Genomic DNA, 12,775 nt, shown 5'->3' on the forward strand with positions numbered 1-12,775 from the left:
GACTTTACATTCTAAGATTTTCGGAGGACTTTGACCTGCTTTGGCCACAAGTTTTTGAAGAGTCCCATCTGTGTCCCCTTCCAGCATCTTGTCCACCATAGAATCATAGAATAGATAGGGTTGGAAAGGACCTTAAGATCATCTAGTTCTAACCCCCCTGCCATGGGCAAGGACACCTCACACTAAACCATGTCACTCAATGCTTTGTCTAACTGGGCCTTGAACACCGCCAGGAATGGAGCATTCACAGCTTCCCTGGGCAACCCATTCCACTGTCTCACCCTTACAGTAAAGAACTTCTTCCTTATATCCAATCTAAACTTCTCCTGTTGAAATTTAACCTGTTACCCCTTGTTCTATCACTACAGTCCCTAATGAAGAGTCCCTCCCCCGCATCCCTATAGCCTCCCTTCAGATACTGGAAGGCTGCTATGAGGTCTCCACGCAGCCTTCTCTTCTCCAGCCTGAACAGCCCCAACTTTCTCAGCCTGTCTTCATACAGGAGGTGCTCCACTCCCCTGATCATCCTCGTGGCCCTCCTCTGGACTTGCTCCAACAGTTCCATGTCCTTCTTATGTTGAGGACACCAGAACTGCACACAATACTCCAAGTGAGGTCTCACGCGAGCAGAGTAGAGGGGCAGGATCACCTCCTTCGACCTGCTGGTCACGCTCCTTTTGATGCAGCCCAGGATACGGTTGGCTTTCTGGGCTGCGAGCACTCACTGAAGCTGGCTCATGTTCATTTTCTCATCGACCAACACCCCCAAGTCATTCTCCGCAGGGCTGCTCTGAATCTCTTCTCTGCCCAACCTGTAGCTGTGCCTGGGATTGCTCCGACCCAGCTGTAGGACCTTGCACTTGGCATGGTTAAACTTCATAAGGCTGGCATCAGCCCACCTCACAAGCATGTCAAAGTCCCTCTGGATGGCATCCCTTCCCTCCAGCGTATCAACCAAACCACACAACTTGGTGTCATCGGCAAACTTGCTGAGGGCGCACTCAATCCCACTGTCCATGTCACCGACAAAGATGTTGAACAAGATCAGTCCCAACACTGATCCCTGAGGGACACCACTCGTTACTGGTCTCCAGCCGGACATCGAGCCATTGACCACAACTCTTTGCATGTGGCCATCCAGGCAGTTCTTTATCCACCCAGTGGTCCACCCATCAAGCTGATGTCTCTTGAGTTTAGAGACAAGGATGTCGGGTGGGACAGTGTCGAACGCTTTGCACAAGTCCAGGTAGATGACATCAACAGCTCTGCCCCTGTCCATCAGTTCCGTAGCCCCATCATAGAAGGCCACCAAATTGGTCAGGCAGGATTTCCCCTTAGTGAAGCCATGCTGGCTGTCACCAATCACCTTGCTGTTTTTCATGTGCCTTAGCATGCCTCCCAGGAGAATCTGCTCCAAGATTTTGCCAGGCACAGAGGTGAGACTGACTGGTCTGTAATTCTCCAGGTCATCCATTTTCCCCTTCTTGAAAATGGGGGTTATATTTCCCTTTTTCCAGTTGTTGGGAACTTCATCTGACTGCCATGAGTTTTCAAATATGATGGACATCAGCCTTCTTGCTTGAGGGGGCAGAGTGTTAAACAGAGAAGGCCTTGATACTGTGCAAGCACAGTTCAGCAGTAGCTAAAACGTGGGTTATCAACACTGGTTTGGTCACAAATCTAAACCACAGCATCATGTGGGCCTGCCCATATTCCTAGACCACCATGACTAATGCCTATGTTCTTTATCACCTTAAATTCACGGCCATGAGTCTTCTCTGTTACAGATACATTCTGTACTTCAGTAGTTTAACTTTTATTCCACATCTTCTGTTTCACAAGCTTTTGTATGACAGTGTATTATCAGCCACTATTTATCCTGTCTTATGTTTTTCATCTAGACTGACACCCATATATATCAGCTCAAGAGGTCTCAAGTGCTTGAGCAATCTCCTTATACTTAGAAATCTCCACATGGAACCTCATCATTTCTGTGCACTGAGAACAAAAATGAAACAGAAAAAAAACCCCTCAAAAATATTTTGTATCAGTTCTACTGAAATCACATCTAAGCAGAAATGAAAAAAATCCCATGAACACAAGAATGCAGATCCAGAATTTCAAGTTTGGACCTTCTTGATGGGAAAAGCAGTCCATTGGAGCTCCCAGAACCAGTCTGGGGGAATCCTTTTAGGGAAAAAACATATTAATGCTTTCATGCAAGAAAGATACTGACAGATACAAGGATCCTAAGGTCATAAGGAAAGAAAGAGGAGCAATAGAATGAGGTGCAGGCAGTTCGTGCATGGGTCTTTACTCATTCTGCATATTTGTAATAGTTGATGACTGCTGTGACAATATTTTTTAAAAAATAGTATTTTATAACTTTGGGTCCCTACCATATTATAGCTTAGATATATAACTTCCTACCTATTTTGAATTCAGAGTGCAATTGCAATTGTACTGTGCAAGATATGTACTGCACTTAATCCTAAATTTCATTTGATGCTGTTCTGCATTAAATGGACATCCCATTCTCTTTATAGCAGCATTTCAAAGATGAATAAGGAAACTGTTGAAGTAAGTTCAAGTCCTACTCTTATCTTTGTTAATAATTGTTTTTTAATGAAACTTAGATCATCAATTCAGGAGCAGGGTTTGCTCCTAGTTAGAAAAGGGTTTTCAGCATAGATATTCTAATTCTAAAACACTCATTACACTGCAGAACAATAGTAACTGTTCATCTTATGTTTAGGAAGTGTTAAGTAGAGTAGTGCAGTAACGTAAATTGGGCTGAAAGAAGAAGTAACACACATCTTCCCATTACACTAACTTTGGCACTCACTGACACCTCTGCCCAGCAGCCTCACCATCTTACATGTTGAACAAGTAAACAGGAAATAGTCTGTACCTCATTTTGCTAAAATCACAGATTTGGTGATTGCTTTGGAACTCTATAGCAATATAAGTAATTTTTAAAGCAGGTTAAACTTCTGTAGCATAGAGTCCATCAGCGCCACCTACATCTATGATGGATATCCATTGCTTTACTTCTGTTTCTGAATTTCTCCACCTTCTCTACCTTCTTCATGAAGAAAGTAAGTTGTCTTCAAGACAGCAATCTGACACTTTGCTTCAAGTGTCAAACATAATAATTTGACTGTGCATCTTTAAGAAAAATTACAAAATCACTGTAATGTAACAGAAGACTAGAAAAAATAAGCTTGCCTAGATCAATAAACTTATACAGATGTGGTGTATTTTTTCATTTGTAAGAAAAAGCAACATCTGAAAGTTTTATCTTGAAAATGTCTTACAAAAACACCTACTAATGCCATTAAGACACTTGCTTATGGCATAACTTCGCAGAGTTCGACTGTTAATAGCATAGTATTTAGAAAAATACTTCAATTAATAGCTTTTGACGCTCAATTCACAACTGCTTTATCAAACTTGTAATTAGAGGTCTGCTTTTGATGCCACAAGCGTTAAAGGGGAAATCAATACTATGTGTATGTATGTGCTGGCTGAGAATGAATGTGGTTCTCAACGAACCACATTTTGCACTGCATTTGACTGACTTAACTACTGTGAAATCAGCTTGGAAAATAATTACCACATACACAGCACAGATTCACTCTAACTTTCTCTAATACCTAGAATGTCTGTAAAGGCGACAAAACATAGAAATGCATTTGTGCTCTCAAATTCTACTCACCTGTAGAACATAGGTATAACCACATGCAAATTGAAACTGGTCTACCATTTTACCAATCAAAACTAGTCTACTGTAGTTGTAGATTTCCTCCTACTAAGTTCAAAACCTCAAAATACAAATGCATAGTTATCAGAAATACCAAAAGACCATCCAAAGAAAACCCCTTTAGTTTCTAACTCTCTATAAAAAAAGATTTCATAGAAAAGAATTTACAGTGAATTCCACATATGCCATAACTATCAAAGCTTATATCCTTCCTACTGATGACTTTGAATTGGAATGAAACATCTGATTCACTGTTATCAATTATTTACATAAGAAAACTAGAAGCAGTTGTTTCATTTTATTTGTGAGCTCATTGTCTGGTACTTCAATCTCTAAAACAAGAAAAAGGCTTTCCTGTAGTGTTGTGATAGATGTTTTGAGACCATGAGAGTTTTATATATCATAAAAAGGAAGAGCATTGCTCCTCTAACACCAGTAGGAAATACTGCTCAGTGACCAGTACCAAGGTAGTGAAAAAGTACTATTTTTTTTTTTATTTCTGAGGAACTGGAATTCTAGTTGAGCTTTGTTTTTGTTTATTCCTCTATTTGATTTCTCTCACTTTCAATGACTACTCAAAGGAAATGTCTTTCCTTTGTCTCTCAAAAAATTGTAAGTCATATCACTTGTGGACTTCAGAGGGGATTATGCAATGCAGTGTGGTAATACAATGAGCAGATTAGAAAAGGTACTTCCACTACTGAAGCTGGAACCTGGATCAAAAGGCTACTGATTGTGTAGTCCCATAGATTTTTCATTGTTTTGTCAGTATGAAATGCTTTCACAAGTGACTGACCATAGAGAGACCAGTGATGAGGGTACTTGTTGCAGGTGAGTGAATCAGCTTAACAAAAACTCTTTATCCTCTAAGATGGCTAACTGACCTTAGCTACCTGCAATTTTGTGATCCCACTCTCAGAGAGCTTCAAATGATCACACATTTTATTCTGAGGCAGGAAAATATGAGAATTTAAAACCATCAACACTTAGCTTGTTTTCTGTTCTATTTTAATGCAGACCTTATCTCTTCCCGTAGGTTAAGAACCTGTTTGAGACTCAAAAAAAAACATTATCAAGTGTACTATGTGATAGTGTCCTGCCAAACAAAACAAAAAGTGAAGAAAAATATGCTTCAAATGAATCTGTAAAATTATCCCACTTCAGCATGGTACAGTTCTGCAAGCTGCCATGTTTATTTTCCTGATTTTTACAATTTTACACTGGAACCTTCAGCTAGGAAGCAACAGAGATCTAGTTATCTCATGATCTCCATGTTGCATCATGCCCCTAGGCACTTGCTTGGGTCACTAGACCATAATTAACTTGGAAGCTAGCTGATATATCACTAACACTGCTCCTTCTAAAAATGTGGCAATCTCCCTATAAGCTGGCACAGTCGGAACTCTACTTCATTATTAACATCCATAAAAACTGCAGTAAAAGATATGGCCTTAAGAGCAATGAGTTTAAAATCAGAACAGGACCAAAACATGATAAATCAGGATTGCAGTCTTTGACTGCGCATTCTATACCAATGACTTCTGGCAGTTTAGTTCAGACCCTAGTTTTCCTAAATGAACACTTCATCAGTTAATAGAAAACAATTCATAGTCTGCAGTTTTCTAATGATCCTAACCAAAGTCCATTGAATTTGCAGTGACACTGAGACAGAGTAGACACCTACATTCAGCTACTAGTACCTGGAATTAACAGTATCACACTCAGTGTAAACATCTGATCTATTGATCTGAAATGCATACTAAGGTAATTCCCTAACTTATCTTCCCATTAAGTAAGGCATCGGACAGACCACACTCTGTGACATGACACCATCACTAAATCCTTTAGGTTTTAAACCTCCAGAGGCTGGAGAAAGTCAAGATGAAAAGTAGGCGTACAGAAGAAGAGCAGACACAATGGAGATTCTCTCTGAAAAAGGCCTTTTCCAGAGAGCTGATTCCTTACTGCAACTTATGTCTAGCCTTCATCTACAGCTTAATCATTAACTTTCCCAGGTCCTCTCTGCAGGTGTGAGCCCTGGGATCTGCAGTTCAATACAGTATGAAAGCTTTTAACAGACACAAGCAAAAAAGTAGTGACTAGTCTAAAAAATTGCCAAGATTTTGTTTGTTGTTGTGACTAGCCGTTCGACAGCAGAATTGTTTTTTACACAAAAGATAAAGCACAAGATGGTGCGGCAGTGCTTTTCAGTACAGCTTATCTTCCCTTCAGTTTTGTCTGCAGTGCGCAATACGGCCAATTTCAAAGCAATAGCAACAGGTGCATACCAGCAATCACAGCCCATAAACTACATAGACAGATACCCCCAACAGTCAGCACTCCTTTCTACCACACAGCTGCAGTGGGAACCTTTCTGAGATCTCTCTGGCAATGACAGACTTCAGGTTTCCAGTGTTTGACTGTGCTCAGTTCTTCAGGTATCTGCTCTGAATAGTATCATAGGAGTCAATGAAGCTTTTTAATTTTACTTCATCGACCACCTAGGAGGCAACAGAAACTGATCTTCCTGTCAAATATCCAGTATGTATTCTGATTAAATGACTGAGGACATAATACAGGTCTTTAATGTAAGCAGACAGTATAAACTAGCAACTTGTCACTCTTGGAAAAAAAATTAAGCCTTTTGCATTTTATTGGACATCTACATTAATGTGACCAACAAAAGAAAGAATGAATCAGAATGGTTGTCACAAGAAAACAATGTCAAAATGTTGGATCAAGCTGCCCTGAAACTCTTTAACTTTGTAACTTTTTCGCTGTTGTCAGAAAAGATGTAATGCTGTCCAGATATTGCAAAGTTTAGACATAAGTAGTTGTGTTTCTTATGATCTTTGAACAGCAAAATTGTTGTCTCCCCAAAATGTTAGACTCATTAAAAATTAATTTAGAAAATTATTAAAGTGAGTTATTTATGCAGTTGGATGCATCACTGAAAAATGTTGAAAAGGCATCCAAAGAGTGACTCAGTATCTCCAAAACTTGAACAACAGCTTACTTTTACTTTTTCTTACATAAGTATAGTAAGAACTGCATTAAAGTTAACTAGAATTATTTAAAGGAGTGTTTTTAAAAGGTCCTCTGTTAGATAAAAGTGCCTGTCTGCAGAATAAGATCTAAGCTCTGAAATACCACCCCTGAGAAATTTTCAAGAAACAGAAAAACTCGTTTTTGTTTGGTCAAAACAGCAAAATGTTTTAATGCTATGATCACTTCTGCTTTATTTATGAGGCTATACAATGGGTAGAATAGTACTTCAGCGACCCCATCTCCATTCTGTCTAAGAACCTGTGACTAACACTAGTTTTTCAACATAGATATTTACAGGTAATGGTGGAATAACAGAAAGAGAATAAAGCATCAGTAGACAGCAGTAAACCAAAACAAGATGCTTTGCATAGCAGGAATGACTTCATCCGCAGCTGACTGCTGTCTTTAACCTCTGAGCAAAAGGAAGCTCTAGTATAGGCCTGTACCATTTACAAGCTTCATGATTTGCTGCCAATTTGTAGAAACCAAAGTAAACTTCTGGCAGGATTTGTGCATACCATAGTAGTTAAAGGAACTAACGTCCCACCCTGATTTTGACTAGAAGCCTTGAAATATTAGCCTAATGTTTTTTTCTGCCCTCCTGTTCTCCTTAGCTCATAGAAGATTTAATGTAAACTTCAAAAATACAGCTACGTGAAGTGCCACTCTGGTTATCTACACTCTCTCCACAAGTCGCCAGTTAATTCTTCCTCATTGCTTTTTCTTCACCAATAAGCCTCAGCAGCAGAAAGCCTTCACTACTAATTAAAAGTGAAAAGCTAGGAAACAGACCCAGTACCCTGATGTTTCACAGCTGCGTGCAAAGCTGTGAAGAGACACCAAAGCTGCGAAGAGACACCAAAGCTGCCCAGACACACCTGCTTATTTTTACAGCAATTCTTTTTACTCTTTATCATTCCATCCCTTAAGGTTGGGTTATAAAATGACTTAGAATAAACTAGATCATTCCATGGGAACAATGGCACGTCTGTAAATCCCACCTTTACTGGAAAACACAAATCACTATTATGCAGTGATGTCCAGTTGCTATAGCAGGAATCAGGAATCAACCAAATTGATCTTCCACATTACAAAGTCTTTGCTAAGCATGGCTTTCAGAAAGTTTGCTGGTTACGATTACCTCAACTTTCAAGCACAACTTGAGTATCTAATGCCAAATGACCACATATGCTGGATAATCAGTTCTTGCCCCTACTTCTAAAGATATTTTAGAGACATAGAATCATAGAATCATAGAATAGTTAGGGTTGGAAAGGACCTTAAGATCATCTAGTTCCAACACCCCTGCCATGGGCAGGGACACCTCATACTAAACCATGTCACCCAATGTTTTCTCCAAACTTGCCTGGCCTTGAACACCACCAGGGATGGAGCATTCACAGCCTCCCTGGGCAACCCATTCCAGGGCCTCACCACCCTTACAGTAAAGAACTTCTTCCTTATATCCAATCTAAACTTCCCCTGTTTAAGTTTGAACCTGTTACCCCTTGTCCTGTCACTACAGTCCCTAATGAAGAGTCCATCCCCACCATCCCTACAGCCCCTTTTCAGATACTGGAAGGCTGCTATGAGGTCTGCACGCAGCCCTCTCTTCTCCAGCCTGAACAGCCCCAACTTTCTCAGCCTGTCTTCATACTGGAGGTGCTCTACTCCCCTGATCATCCTCGTGGCCCTCCTCTGGACTTGTTCCAACAGTTCCATGTCCTTCTTATGCTGAGGACACCAGAACTGCACACAATATTCCAAGTGAGGTCTCACGAGAGCGGAGGGGCAGGATCACCTCCTTCGACCTGCTGGTCATGCTCCTTTTGATGCAGCCCACGATACAGTTGGCTTTCTGGGCTGCGAGCGCACACTGAAGCTGGCTCATGTTCATTTTCTCATCAACCAAAACCTCCAAGTCCTTCTCTGCAGGGCTGCTCTGAATCTCTTCTCTGCCCAACCTGTAGCTGTGCCTGGGATTGCTCTGACCCAAGTGTAGAACCTTGCACTTGTCATGGTTAAACTTCATAAGGCTGGCATCAGCCCACCTTACAAGCATAGGCTACTAGTAGTGCTTTTCAGTACCTATTTGACTCTTGTTGAGCCTAGTTGGAACTAGAAAAGGAAGAGAAGGAAGAGTTTTGGTCCCCAAAACTGAAGGTGCTTAGGTGCTGCTCAGCGTATCTGCTAATTGGAAATACTGAGCCTGTAAGCGGAGGACAGTCAGCCAATTAATCTTATACTGAAAGCATGCTTCATGTATCCTTCGTGTCCAAAAGCTGACTCTACACTAAGGCAATACTTCCTTATAACATTGACAAAGCTCAGTATATATCACAGCATCTGCCCTCCCACCACCACATCTCACCAAAACCTCAAGGCTGGGCAGTCAGAGTATTCACCAGGGAGGGATGGTATGAAAACTCAAGTCCCCCAGCCCTAGGAGAGAAGGTAATTTGTCCAGTTTTACATCCCATATAAAACTCTAACTAACAACAAAACAGAAAGCAGCTTCCCTTCTCCAGACATGCTTTGTAAGTACCCCACCAAAGAAAAAGATTCCGTGATTCACAGCTGGAGGTACGTGATTCCTTGCAGTACCAGAGGATGAATCCCTGAAATTGCACCTAACTGGGGCACCTCCGAGAGCACCCTTGCCATGCCTCAGTTCCAAGACAGGAGCATTTTCACTCAGGTAAATGTGGATGTGTCCCTGGCATGGTGGGGTGGTGGTCAGCAGAGAGGGATGTGCTGTGATGCAAATTGGCAGCTCAGCTGACGACTGCTCTTAGAGGGCCAGGCTGACTTACATTTTTTCTCAAAACTCCTTGGAGGCCACTGTTGGTAACTGGCTGTCCATCACACTCAGGTTTGTGGACAACACTCACAGGCACCTGGGGCACTGTCATACAGTCACCTCAGTTCACTGGAACTGGCAAGGCCAGTGAAAGGTTCAGGCCATGCTTTATTTTCCCCACTTGTGCCTGGTCTCGCTGTCCTCTGATCTTAGGCTCTGCTGAATGAGGTCTCTGCCTGACCTAGCTGCAGATTTGTTGTTTCTGCTTTTGGCAGTGCTGTTTTCATGCGATTCACTCTGGAGAGCAGCAGAAAACTTAGAGAAAGGAGGAAAGAGAAAACATGAAACTTCCAGGGGCTTCCTTTTGGAGGGCTGACTTTGGCCTGTTTAGGATGCTGGTTGAGAGAATCCCTTGGGGAACATTACTGAAGGACAAAGAGATCCAGGAAGGCTGGACACTCTTCAAGAATGAAATCCTCAAGGCGAAGGAGCAGGCAGTACCTATGCACCGAAAATCAAATTGTGGGGAAGCGCAGCCTGGCTGAGCAGGGAGATACTGCTTGAACTCAGGTAAAAAAAGGTAATTTATCACCTGTGGAAGAAGGGACAGTCAGCCCATGAAAAGTACAAGGATGTTGTTAAGTTATGTAGAGAGAAAATTAGAAAGGCAAAGGCATGGCTAGAACTTAATCCATAAAAGAGAATAAAACATATTTTTACAAACATATTAGCAATAAAAGGAGGGCCAAGGAGGACCTCCATCCTTTACTGCATACTGGGGGAAACCTAGTGACTGAGGAAGAGTAAAAGGCTAAAGAACTTCATGCCGCCTTTGCCTCAGTCTTTAACAGACCAGTCACCCTTAAGGTACTCAGCCTCCTGAGCTGGATGGCAGAAATGGGGAGCTGACAGGAGTCCCCAAAATCCAAGAGAAAATGGTTACTGACCTCCTGCTCCACTTAGGCATACACAAGTCTATGAGGCTGAATGGGTTCAACCCAGGAGTGCTGCAGGAACTGACAGAAGAGCTTAACTTGCTAAGCCACTCTCCATCATCTGTCAGCAGTCCCGGTCTAGTGGACAGGTCACAGAGGATTGGAGATTGACCAGTGTGACACCTCCACAAAAAGGGCAGGAAGGAAGACCTTGGGAACTACAGTCCTGTCAGCCTGACCCTAGTGCCAGGGAAGGTCACAGAAAGGATCATACTGAGTGAGATCACAAAGCATGTGCAGGAAACCTGGGGGATCAGGCCCAGTCAGCATGGGGTCATGAAAGGCAGGTCCCGCTTGACCAAACTGATCTCCTTCTACTAAAGGTGACCCACTCAGTTGGTGAGGGAAAGGTTGTGGACATTGTGTATTTGGACTTTAGTAAAGCATTCAACACAGCTTCAGACAGTGTTCTCCTGGAGAAATTGGCTGCTCATGGTGTGGATAGGTGTATTATTTGCTTAAAAGACTTTTATTCATTCTTCTGTTTCAATGAACATGTGTTTTTGAGCATACCTCCTAACAACCCCAGTGTAGTATTAGCAATTTCCATATGAGAGCATCTAGCTCTGAAATACTCAGCTTATACATAACTTAACTGAGACAATGCCGCCAACTGGATCTATCCACCATTTCTTCTCCATCAGTGTTTTCTTTTTGCTTAAACTTAAACTAGCCTGCAAGTGCAGAACATTTACACATTTCAAAACAGAAGACTTCACTGAATTTCTTTTTTTATTTTCTCATGGTATACTTGCTTCAGGAGATTTCTAGTGAAGAAAAGGCAGATAAGATTCAGGGAACTGAGCTTCTGTACGAAAATAGGATGAGAAAGATGTGCCTAATAGGCAAAAGGGAAAAAACAAAGAAAGAACAAGCTCTTGCATGTACTTGTTTCTAGACAAAACTATTTGGCAGCATGTAAACAGTGTCAAATACAAGCAACTAATGAGAACATATGCCAAGATTGCAATCACAAAAAAATAAATTATTATTCTTCAAATTAATACTAACATAATATGATTCTACGTTAAAGGGCATTTCTTAATTATCACAACTAAGATGTATGCCTTATGTATGTGCATTTATTTACATAGCTTCTAAGTGCTAAATCCTTACATGTTTCTCATCTCAGCCTACCATGCACGATCAGGCTGACTGACCAAACAAGTACTTGACAGAATTCACCTCAATTTTCACAGTTATTTCACAGTTATTTCGCAGTTATTATAAGAATAGTTACAGCTATTCTTACTAGCTTTCTGCTGTAAGAGGAGTATATCGATATGTAACAAGCAGCTATGTGTAACAATGCACTGTCCTGCTGTTATGAAAAAGGTGTTGATCAGGAGAGGATTGTTCCATCAAAGGGTGATCCAAGGTTGCCCCAAATGGATTCTCCAGTCAACTAATGTTTTGCTGCTGACTCCTGGCTCTTGCTGCATTATTCTGGAAAAAGTTTGTGGGGTTGTAGGGAAGAAACAACATAAATCCAAAAGCATTTCAGTTGTGTAAAAGATTAAGTTTCACCTCTTGTAGTCTCTCTTCTGCAGCAAAAAAAAATACTAAATGCTTTCCACAATTAAAAAAAGCCCAACAAAATCAACCACAAGGAAACAAAATACACAGTCAATATGTTGACAACTAGTAGGATTCTCCTTCCTCTAAATCATGCAGTTCCACGGAAAGGTATTTCTTTCTGCTTCAGTTAACAAAATGCTACCAACAAATAAATGCCCTCAAATATCCATGGGGGCAGAAAAGTGGCATGCTTCCTGAGGTGAGATGGCCCTCCTGATGTCCTCCCCAGCCCTCACAACAGCACATTCAAAGAACACAGCTGGAATGATAAATAACAGGAAGCAGAGCTCTGAAGGAGAAATAGGTCATTTATGGAGATATATCCAACTAGTCATGTGAACAGATATGACAATCTAGCAGAACTGCCACTGCTGGGTTTATAAAGTCTCTATTAAGCCTCCACATATAAAATCTCCATCACTTTAAAATACAATATTAAAGAAAACAGACCTTCATTAACTTGCATATTTCTTCAACACAGTAAGTCTATAAAGTTCAAGAGAGTTAGAAGCTAAGACAGTTGTCACAAATTACAACCCCCCCCAATACCTCAATGAGATGATATCTGGGAAAACTAAGAGTCACACCTTA

At 41.2% G+C, this 12,775-nt stretch overlaps 1 protein-coding gene across 1 annotated transcript in view; it reads right to left on the reverse strand.

Annotated features, from left to right (window-relative positions):
• Window positions 1-12,775, reverse strand: part of PCSK5 (proprotein convertase subtilisin/kexin type 5) — a gene marked incomplete at its 5' end in the record, with an annotated part of 204,094 nt that overhangs the window by 108,164 nt on the left and 83,155 nt on the right. The window lies entirely within an intron of this gene.

Source organism: Psittacula echo (genome assembly GCF_963264785.1).
Source record: "Psittacula echo genome assembly, chromosome: Z".
In the NCBI taxonomy this organism is placed as follows: Eukaryota; Metazoa; Chordata; class Aves; order Psittaciformes; family Psittacidae; genus Psittacula; species Psittacula echo.